Here is a 12,009-nt window from a genome sequence, read left to right as displayed (position 1 = left end):
AGTGTTTTAAATGCGAAATGCTTCACACATAGAAAGAGAGGTTCAATTACAGCTTCCCCCCCTTTTTTTTTTTGCATAAACTTAATTAAAATTCATCCCGGCGTGCCTTGGAACTTTTCAAGGATTGGAACCGTGAGAAATATGGGGAACTTGACATTTGCAGCAGTGTTTGCACACAATAGTAGGGTATACTATGACTAATTTCTTTTCTTTTCACATACTCATGAAAGAATAGTTTCTCAACAGTAATTATACAGCTCTCTAGTACAGCCCGCCTCAACCTAGTGCCTTCCAGATGTGTTGGACTACAACTTCCAGTATTTCCCAGCCAGCCCAGTACATCCTGACCTGCACCCCCACCCACCCCATTCCAGTTAACATCTGAATTGGGTAAAACCAGATTGCAACATAGAAAAGAAACACCCTACAACACAGTGCTTTTCTACACAAGGCATTTATCATGCACTCATCATTCCCTACTCACAGTTGTTTATGGCTTCTTTAGATGTCGACATGACCTGCTGGTTTCACTTCTGTTTTAAAACAGCACTTTCAGCCAGGGTTTTGTTGTTTGTTTGTTTGTTTGTTTATTGGGCAGGGAAAATGTGGAATTATTTGTGAAAGCAAAAGAAAAGACTTTTTCACTTGCATGATTGTGCTGTTCTGCTATACTACAGTGCCACCTAGAGGTTATATAGTGGAAAAACAGGAAGGGAAACACTCAGATCTCTCTTCTGTGACAAAACCAAAAGTAGATGCCGTGGAGAGCCAGTGTGGTGTAGCACGTGGTGTTGGATTGTGTCAGGATCCGTCCTGCAGCACCATCTGGTGGTAGCTTTGTATATAACCAGCCGTAGGGTTTCGCAGGATGCGAGCCCTGGCTGGTAAAGCCTTGCAGGGTTTAGGCCCAGACCAGCAGGCACTCCCAGGTGGGCTCATACGGAACAGCTGGGAGTGGCCAGGAAAGGCCTATATAAGAGTTGCATTTCACCTTCAGCCTTTGACACTGCAACATGGTCTCTTGTGCTAGCTGCAGCAGGTCCCTGATCGTCTGCACCCTCGGATCTTGCTTTGCCTCGCTGGACCTCTTGCTCATCTTGACCACGCCTCTGCCTCTGGCCCCTTTTCTACCTGGTACGTGCCTGAACCTTATTTTGCCTTTGACCATTGACATTTGCCTCTGGCTCTTGTTTGGATTCTGTTCCTTCTGGACTCTGTCTTTAGCCTTGATCCCTGCCTGGACCTTGCCTGCTTGTTGACTGGACTTCTCTTCTGGCTCTGACCCCTGCTTGGATTCTGAACCTGTGTCTGACCTTGTGCCTGTTTCCTGGATCTGCCCCTTGCCTCTGGCCCCCTGTTGGACTCTGCCACCCAAGACCTGTGCCTCACTCCCAGCTTGCTCCACCAGTATTCCAACTGCCCAAGCCTGTTCCGGTTCCATCGGTCCCGGCCCTGGCGTTCCTGCCTAAGGACCCTACCACCCATGCCCCAGATTGTGACAGATTGGGAGTTGGACGATCCAGCTTCTAGCTCCCATTCGGCCACTTTGGGCCAGTCACAGACTCTCAGGCCAACCTACCACACAGGATTGTTGTGAGGATAAAAAGGAGAAGAGGAGGATTATGTATGCTGCCTTGGGTTCCTTGGAGGAAAAATGGTGGGTTATAAATGCAATAAATAAATAAAGCAATAAATAAATAAAATTAACAGCCCTTTATAGAAAACCTCATAGAAAAGGAAAGAGCTTACAACATAGAAAAGAAAGATACAAAAGTGCTGAGTGTTTTCATTGAGTGGTTGAATCGAAGTTCTGCTCATGGAACAAATTCTCAGGTCTTGGCTCCTCCTGCCCCAGAGGGTTTGGAAATCTCCCAGAATAGTGTGGGAATATAAATTTAAAATCATGTCCATTTTGGCCCTCAGAAATAGGGTGCTGTACTGGATGGACCTTCTACCTAATTCAGAAGAGCCCTTTTTGTGTCCCTAATTTGAGGCTTCCCTTCCAAAAGAAATATTTGGATCTATGGCTGGTGTCACAGCGCAACACAGTTAAGAGCAGTTTCTTGCTTTGGTTTTTCAAAAGAAAAATCAATGTCCTCAAGCTTTGAGAGACGACCAGTCAAGACAAAAGGCAAAAGAAGGAGGTGGCACTTTCGCTGTCTCTGAGATGCCTTCCTCAATGTCTTTTCAGATGTGGAGAGCTTAGGAGAATCCCACCTTCGGTCCCTCGAAACCTGAAACTGTTTGAGGCTGGCTGGGGCCGAGGTGCTGGGTGTGTGTGTGTCTCTTGAGAGGTCATCCGCAGGAGGCAATCTTCTGTCTCGTCAAGGATGCAGAGAGGGAGGAGGCCCAAGGAGAGATACATCCGCCAGGCTGCAGCCCAAATGAGCCACTTCGCCAGCACCTTGTGACAAATGCGTCTCTGTCGCCGAAAGCATTGTCACTTTGAACCTTTCCACCATGTGGCTTCCAATTAGCTTGCTGCCCAAGCCGATAAACTGAAATCTGACACAAAAGCTGCACTGAGAGTTTGAAGGAACATAGAGAAAGTGCTGGGTCTTTTTTTTTTTTTTAAAGTTTATTTAAGTTTATTTTAAGAACAGGGATTGTTGAGTAGGCTGACCATATGAAAGCTATGCTAGAGTGACCAGGTACAATAGAGGGCAGGGCTCCTGCAGCTTTAACTGTTGTGATGAAAAGGGAATCTCACAAGGTGCTGCATGTATAACAATGATACCTGCTGAAGTTCCTTTTTCAATACAACTGTTAAAGAATCAGGAGCCCTGTCCTCCTTTCCATAGGGTCACCCCCAATTTCAAGGGCACAGTGCCTTCCAGCATGAACATGGAGAGTTGTTCCTAGGGCCCAATGAAACCCTTCTCTCTCCCTTCCTTCTCTCCCTTCTTCATCACAACAGTTAAACCTGCAGGAGCTATTCTAGAGTGACCAGATACAACAGGGGGCAGGGCTCCTGCAGCTTTAACTGTTGTGATGAAGAGGGGATTTTACCAGGTGCTGCATGTATCCAAATGGCATCTGCTGAAATTCCCTTTTCTTTGCAACTGTTAATGATACAGGAGCCCTGTCCTCTTTTCCATAGGGTCACCCTATTGTTAAGAGGCCCTTTTGAGGACTGCTGCTCACATGACATTATTTCAGTAATATACCTAAGGAGGCATGAAAGAGAAGTGAAGTATGAAATGCTTGATCAAATCTCCAGATCCTCCCCTCCACCCACACCTGTGGGTTAGGAGGAGGTGAGCTCCTCTTTGGATCTGTCCCAAGAAGTGCTGGCACCGGGCACCCTTGGGCAGCCACCAAACCCCTGCCACCCTGGCAGGGCACACTGCTAGTGCCTGCATAGCCCCTGCTCAATGGTGTGTGTTTTTCTGGCCCAGACACCCTGCATAGAATCATAGAATCATAGAATAGCAGAGTTGGAAGGGGCCTATAAGGCCATAGAGTCCAACCCCCTGCTCAATGCAGGAATCCACCCTAAGGCATCCCGACAGATGGTTGTCCAGCTGCCTCTTGAAGGCCTCTAGTGTGGGAGAGCCCACAACCTCCCTAGATAACTGATTCCACCGTCGCACTGCTCTAACAGTCAGGAAGTTTTTCCTGATGTCCAGCCGGAATCTGGCTTCCTTTAACTTGAGCCCGTTATTCCGTGTCCTGCACTCTGGGAGGATCGAGAAGAGATCCTGGCCCTCCTCTGTGTGACAACCTTTTAAGTATTTGAAGTTCCAAATCAAGCCATCCTTTTAATTTCCCCCAATGCCTCTGACCTAGCACCTCACAGGGGCTAGATGCAGCTTCCCAGCACTGTTTGAGGAACTGCCACCACAGCCATACATGCTCTCCAGGGCCCACCAGAATCGTTTTGTCCAGAGCGCCCACAAAAGTGGAGCCAGCCTTCATCAGAGGCAGTAGAGCTGGAAAAAGAGGGTAAGCCATTGTCCCACTCTAAATCCCCCCTCTCCAAACTGTGGGGCAGTGAATCCATTCTGGGTTTTATTCAGACCCAGCCAAATCTCTAAAAGAACGATCCAGAGTGCTGAACCCTACCCTCCAAAATTGGATCAGCACTTTGGATACCTCCTTTAGAGTTCTGGCTTCTCACTGAAACCCAGAATGAGTTTAGGGGGCTACTCTTGCTTATTACTGAGTACTGCGTGAAACAGTCCCTAGATTCAACCATCATTACTGTCTGGGAGTCCTGAATTGACAAATTTGGGATTAGCAGCCTACCACTGGACTACATCCTCCATGTGATGGGAGGCCCGCCCACAGAACGACCCATCCTCTCACACGGCCATATCCAAGATCTCCCATCCACCCCACTGATCTCTTATTTGTACTGACCCTGGACTTCCTATAAATAGTTTAGGATCAGTTTGCATATATCAGCCATGAAAGAACATGATGCACAATTACCCATCTTGTCCACTGCGTGAGGCTGAGTATGATGTCATCTGGTGGACACTCTTTCTTTGCGCGAGGCAAAGACACACAATAGCTTGATTGGTAATCATGCCGCATAGTGCCAACATGGCTTTTCCTGGAAGTGCTCCACTTAAACAAAATGAGAGCAGGCTACTCATCATGGTTTTTGACACCTAGTTCCAGGTTGTTTGTGCCGCCCGGTTCATTAGCAAATGCACCAATGGAAGGGATAGCCAACACTTGAAAAACCATGAGCCTGTTGTTCTTCCCCCACCTTCCCTTGCTTGACTTCTATTTGATAATGACAACATTGGAACTAAGGCCACCTCATTCTGAAGTCAAGCCAAAAATGCTTTCTTTGTCAATGCCTAATTGGGTATGATGCATGCTGGCACATCCCAGGTGCACCGGTGACCTTCAAAAGTTCACTGGGGATTCTGTTGTCCAGAAGACAGAGAAAAGGTTGGATTGATTCCAAGTATGCTCAGCGCCAAATTGCTTTTAATGATTGTGGGAGGGAGGGAGGAAAGGAAAGGAAAGGAAAGAGAGGGACAGAGAGAGAGAGAGAGAGATTTGATCAGTTATGCTTCAAGGGTGTGTGTTGTTCAGAATAAATTCTTTACCTACTGTCTCTCAGTTTCTATGGTATTATTCAGGTGGAGACAGCATGGACTGAATAATACATCTGCCTTCCACACCACCAAACAAGCTAGTTGTATTATTTGTCCTTGAGAATGTCAGTGCCTTGTTGCCTGTTGTCAGTCTGGGAGTCTATGATTTTACTTCTGGGGTCTCCAAGGTGGTGCCCATAGGCACCAATGTGCCTTCAGACACTTCTTTTCTTCTTTTTCTTTTTCTTTTTTAATTTTGGTGCCTGCCAGACTTCCTGACCCCTCCTGATCCTTTTTTGATTTTTTTTTAAGAAGTTTTAATTTTAAAAAAGTTATTTAATAGGGATGAGCAGGCATGCTGCAAAATGAAGTCCTGGCCTTCAGCACCATCTTTATTTCCAATGTTGATGTGCCAGAGGCATTCTCTGAAAATAGAAATGGTTAGTGAGCCTGTTTAAACCATGGTTATGTAGCCACCATGGTTAGAAGTGGTTCACACGACACACAAAGCCATAATGCTTAGCTACCATGGGTTAGCGTATTGTCTGAACAGGGTCTATGTTGCCAGAGTTCTAGTAACTAGTAGCCTTTTACATTATGTTGCTGTTTTAAAGTTTTATTGTTTTTAAATGTTCTTGGGGGTTCCTTTTTAATTGTGTTAAGGTTTTATTTGTTTTTAATTATTGTATACTTATGTATAATTATTGTATGTATAATTATATGTATAATTATTGTATACATATAATTATGTTTTTAATTATTGTATACTGCTTTGATGCCCAAATCACACAAGGTACTGGTTCCTTTCTATTCGGCTCTGGTTAGGCCTCATCTTGAGTATTGCTTCCAGTTCTGGGCACCACACTTCAAGAAGGATGTAGACAAGCTGGAGCGTGTTCAGAGGAGGGCAACGAGGATGATCAAGGGTATGGAAACAAAACCCTATGAGGAGAGACTGAAAGAAATGGGCATGTTTAGCCTGGAGAAGAGAAGATTGAAGGGAGACAGGATAGCACTCTTCAAATATTTGAAAAGTTGCTGCACAGAGGAGGGCCAGGATCTCTTCTCAATCATCTCAGATTGCAAGACACAGAATAATGAGCTCAAGTTACAGGAAGCCAGATTCCAGCGGGACATCAGGAAAAACTTCCTGACTGTTAGAGCAGTACAACAACAGAACCCATGACCTAGGGAGTTAATGGGCTCTCCCACACTAGAGGCATTCAAGAGGCAGCTGGACAGCCATGTGATAGGTATGCTTTAAGGTGGATTCCTGCATTGAGCAAGGGTTGGACTCGATGGCTTTATAAGCCCCTTCCAACTCTACTATTCTATGATTCTATAAATTAATCATCATCATCATCACCAAATAATTTAAAATAAAATAACAAACTGTTGTATTGGATTTAGCGTTGTCTACCTATCTGCTTGCTTTTGCACTCCTAAAATCCCACCTCAGGATGTATATCCGTAATTATAAAGAAACCACAGGTCAATCAATTCTCTTCCAAAGGAAGCTCACCTTGTGGGTGCTGATCAGTGCACCCCACCAATTTGTCTCACAAAGGTCTCTCATGTGTCATTTCTTCTCCTGCGAGACCAGCTCACTTTCCCAAGCCTGGTAGTAGAACAGCCCTTTCAGTCAAGAAATGGCGGGCTTGGGTGGGTAGAATGCAAACCTCCAAGCGACCTGCTGCTGAACTTTTTGGAGAAAGAGAAATCGTTGCTAACGTGACTCAGTTTGTAATGGCCACATGGATTTAGTACGTCCTGTGAAACTGGGCGTCCATTAAGCCGGGCAGCTGTATCCCAGCTAGGTGGCATGGTGCATGTTTTTAGCACTGACGTGGTAAAAAAGAAATAAAAATAAAACTCCTATACTGGGTTTGCACAACTTTTCAATATCTCCTCATTCCATGCCTTTTACAGAAGAAAACAGCTGTGCATTAAGCTTCCAAGATGGATCACAATAGTCCAGAGTAGCACCAGCCATCAAACTGTTTACTCTGTTGTTTGCCCTTGAGGCCTTCCACGTTGTGAACGGCGCAGCTCTGGATTTCAGGCAGGCTGTATTTTTTATTATTATTGTCAGGGAGAATTGTGCTTCAGTTCAAAAGTTACTTCTTCCTCCTTGCACTCAGGAACCTGCCATGGGACTGCAGGAGCACAGGAGTGCTCTCGTGATCCTAAACACCGTATTTCCGATGCCAAGAGAACTCCCACAAAGGCCGGATGATTGGGAGAACAAGTAACATTTCTTTTGCCTCTTTCTGCATCTGAGGTTTGGACACACACACACACACATACACACACACTTTATAAAATAATAATAATAATAATAATAATAATAATAATAATAATAATAATATAGTTATACCTATTTAAATAGTTTTTTATTTTTATGGTTCTGATTACAAAAGTCAAGTAATTCTCTCTCTCTCTCTCTCTCTCTCTCTCTCTCTCTCTCTCTCTCTCTCTTCAGAGTCTGTACAAATATAAATACATGTTCCAGTCTGGGTTTGAGGTTGTTTAACATTAATTAATTGAATTGAATTGAATTTAGGACCCCTGGAAATTAGTCTCTTTACCCATCTGCTTATACTTTCCATATCTCATGCCGAAGGTGGTGTTCTCCTATCTTCTTCTTTGTTCACATACTCAATAAATGTCCTCCATACCCCCTCAAATTTATCTTCACTTAATTGTCCTTGTGCTTTCCTCAATTTTTGCGTCAACTTTGCTAGGAGGGCCATCTGCCACACCGTTTGGTACCAATGATCAATACCTTTCCAATGCTTAGTTATCAAGCACCCACTGTAGCTGCCAGTAGTAGATGGCTTTTTGAGGCTATGTTAAAATACACAGTAAATACTTGTGTATATGTCATGTTAAGGAAGGAAGCAGCAGCCGGGCACCTCTCCATCGTGCCTGGGTCCAGCTCCAGCTGAGAGCCCCCTCCCTCCTGCTGCCAACTGTCTCTGCAGAGGTCACCAATGGGAGAGGAAGCAGCAGCCAGGCACCTCTCCATCGTGCCTGGGTCCAGCTCCAGCTGAGAGCCCCCTCCCTCCTGCTGCCAGCTGTCACTGCTGAACTTTACAACTAAGATTGTAGTGCCTGAATTTCCTTTCCTTTCCCCCCTCCTCCCCCCTCCTAATCCCCTTTCCTTTTGTGTCATGTCTTTTAGATTGTAAGCCTGTGGGCAGGGACTTTCAAGAAATACTTTTGTAAGCCGCCGTGAGAGCCGTTTTTGGCTGAATGGCGGCATAAAAATACTTAAATAAATAAATAAATAAATAATTCCCTATATGAATTTAGCAAAGCTAAATGAGAGGATGGGTGAACCCATTGTTCAATTGGTGATGGTCTGGAATGAAGAAGAGCTGCAGGACAGTCTAGATGCTTTTTTTGCCGTGATGACTCACAGCTCGGCTCAGCCGCAGCACAGTCAACGTTGCCAGAGGCTTGCAGCCAAAGAGCAGGATGGCAGTTTTGAGTCAATACATGAAATTGAATCAATACACCTCTGCAGCTTCTGCCCACACACATCTCTTCGCTCTGTCCGTTCTCTCTCCCCATTGGCCTTTCAAACTCCTCCTTCTGGCCTTCTCCACTGAATCTCATGGGTGAACCCATTGTTCAATTGATGTGGAATGGCCTGCCGGAGGAGGCTCGTCAACTTGGCAGTCTTTCAGGATTCATGAAAGCTATCAAGACTGATCTCTTCCAGCAGGCCTATCCGGGGGGATTTTAGGATGTTTTTTTAGGATGTTTTAACAATGTTTATTATGTTCTTAATCCAATTTTATGTATTTTATATTTGCTGTTGTTCCCCGCCTCGATCAAAATGGAGAGGTGGGTAAGAAATAACAACAACAACAACAACAACAACAACAATAATAATAATAATAATAATAATAATAATAATAATAATATAACAACTTCAAAGCACCCCTTGTCAGGTCCTCCTTTCCTAGGTCCCCCTGTTGCCCTGGTCTGCTGTCTTTTTGACCCCCTGCCTCATTTCCCATACCCCTCCCTTCCCCCCAAAACCCAGGTCCTTCAAACCCTAAAGTGATACCCTCTCTGGGATATGAGCATCCCCACCAATGATAGAAGAGGCACTAAATCCATGGTGGTGCTTGGGGGCCTGTGGATAAGCCAAGCTTCAATCCCTTCCATTTCAAATTAAATTGGACACAGGAAAGGAATGTGGTAGAGAGAGAATTATAGTATTAAACAGATTCATCTGTTTTCCAGACAACCCGGGCTACATCTGCACTCCTGCTTTGTAGCGGTATTGAAATGCAGTGATACCTGTTGGGGCATATTACACATTCCATATACCGATTTCATCATGTTTTTTTCACATTATCCAAAATACTGCAACAAATGACATGGTGTGTCCAACCAGGTATAAATGCGCGATGAATATCGGGGTTCATCAAATTCGCCACCACCCACTCACAGTTTTTCATGCGTCCTTTAAATGACGCCATCCACCTCTCACACGTGCTCCTGCTCCTTCTTGCCTTTTTTCCATCATAAAATGGACTCCTTTTAATCTGACTTTTTTTGGCGGGGGAAACAGAATGTGCAGCCATTTCCTGCTGTGCGCAAGAAAAGTGGTGCGATAAAAACACCCGCTGAATGGGCCACGTGGTCTTTGTTTACTTCCTCTTTCTTCTCCAGGAAGAAAGAGGAAGTAATGTGGGACAGGAGCGAGGGCATAGAAGCGACAGTAGGGACAGTGTGTTAAATTGTGCTTTTAACATGTTGGTTGTTTTATTATGGTTTTAACTTTTGTCAACCGCCCAGAGAGCTTCGTCTATTGGGCAGTATAAAAATGTAATAATAAATAAATAAATAAATAAACCACAATTTCTCCCCGCCTGATGACGCTCATAGTATTACCACGATGGGATCGTGATGATTCAACACAAGGTTAGAGCTGGCCCTAGTTTGCATGTAAGGCCAATTTATAGGCTGCTTAACCAATGAATTGGCAGGTCTGCAAGCAAGGGAGCATCCTGTCTCCCATATGCTTAGCACTTCTGCTTTCAATCAGCTGTAATCAACAACCCAGGAATGCCCCATTCCTGGGTTATTTGATGATGTCCAAACCCAGAACTCTGGGTTGTTTAGGGATAAACAACCCAGAATTTAATCCAACAATCACCCATGGCTTGTTGGTGGCTTAAAACTTTAGGTTCTTTGTTCCTCAGCACTCTGGTTTGGGATGTTACTTCAGATCTTTGCACTTTCACCTGAGAATAAAGTTATTGATGCTGAGTGACGTGGCCCCAGAATGTACTGTAAGTTTAGAAGGAGTGGTTAAGTTCAAAAGGTTGGAGATAGATGTATAGAAAAATTGTAATCATAATCTAGTTAATCTGCTATTGTAAACGTGCCAGCATGTTCTCATGAGTTTGCACAATTTTCGAATAGGGAAAACAAAACAAAAAAACAAATGAAGTCCAAGATAACTGGCAGTAGACCTTTAAATGGCAGGACAATTACAGCTCACGTGAACTACATAACCTTCTGTCTTTCAAGTTGATGGCAATTATGAACCACTTATGTAAAGTTCTCAGGCATACATTTAGATAGCCCTCAGCCATCCTACAATAATCCAAGTTTCAATATGTAGCATTTTGGCCACTGGCCCAGCCCACCATGTCTACAGATGGGGATGTTGTGAGCACCTGACTGGGTCTGAGAGTCCGATGGACTCCCCTGTGACCGCCCTCCCCAGACCTAGTCGGGTACCCATGGCTCATTCATGGGCTCATGGGTCAAGCACCTGTGCAACCCAATGAACCCCGGCAGCCCTCCACCATTGTCTGGAGCCTCCATTGTGTGTGACAATGGAGGCTCTGGAAATGACATAATTTTTGTTGCCTCCATTGTCGCATGCAATGGAGGTTCTGATCGAGGGCAGATGTTCACCGAGCTGCAAAAGAAGCTCGTGCCAGGGGTTCAGAACTCAGGCTCTGGGGCCAATCCAATCCCCTGAGGTCTCTCAAAAGGCCACACCTCTACTCTTGGCCACACCCCCTTTCCCTCAACCACCAATCTGACTTTGGCCCATACTAAAAGGTTGGAATGCCTCTCTCCTAAGGCTTATGTACTGGCAATAAGAGCATTAAGCTCAACTATGCTGTTATTTTTCTGAAGGAGCAGGTTCGTAGCTTGGGGGTTCTCCTAGAACCATCTCTGTCACTTGAGGCTCAGGTGGCCTCCGTGGCATGGAGTGCCTTCTACCAACTTCAGTTGGTGGCACAGTTACACCCCTATCTGGATAGGGATAACCTAGCTTCAGTTGTCCATGCTCTGGAAACCTCCAAATTAGATTATTGCAATGCCCTCTACATGGGGCTGCCTTTGAAGATGGTTTGGAAGCTGCAGCTTGTGCAAAATGCAGCAGCCTGATAGATAAGCAGAACCAGAAGGTTCAAGCATATAACACCGGCTCTGGCCCACTTGCATTGGCTGCCTGTACGTTTCTGAGCCCAATTCAAGGTGCTGGTTTTAACCTATAAAGCCTTACATGGCTTGGGACCACAATACCTGATGGAACACCTCTCCCGACGTGAACCTACCCGTACACTGCACTCAACATCTAAGGTCCTCCTCCGAGTGCCTACTCCAAGGGAAGCTCAGAGGATGGCAACAAGGGAGAGAGTGTTTTCAGTGGTGGCCCCGCAATTATGGAATGATCTCCCCGACAAGGCTCACCTGGTGCCAACATTGTTATCTTTTTGGCACCAGGTCAAGACTTTTCTCCCAGGCAGTTAAAAACTTATGCTGAGTTTTTAACTGACCCCAGAATAGTTGTTTTTAAATGGATATTGTTGTTTTTATGCTTCTTAAATGGTTTTAAATTTTTATATTTGTTTTTAATGTTCACTGTTTTTAACCTTTGTAAACCACCCAGAGAGCTTTGACTATGGGGCGG

Source organism: Elgaria multicarinata, chromosome 9 (genome assembly GCF_023053635.1).
Source record: "Elgaria multicarinata webbii isolate HBS135686 ecotype San Diego chromosome 9, rElgMul1.1.pri, whole genome shotgun sequence".
Lineage (NCBI taxonomy): Eukaryota > Metazoa > Chordata > Lepidosauria > Squamata > Anguidae > Elgaria > Elgaria multicarinata.
This window is presented reverse-complemented; position numbering follows the sequence as displayed.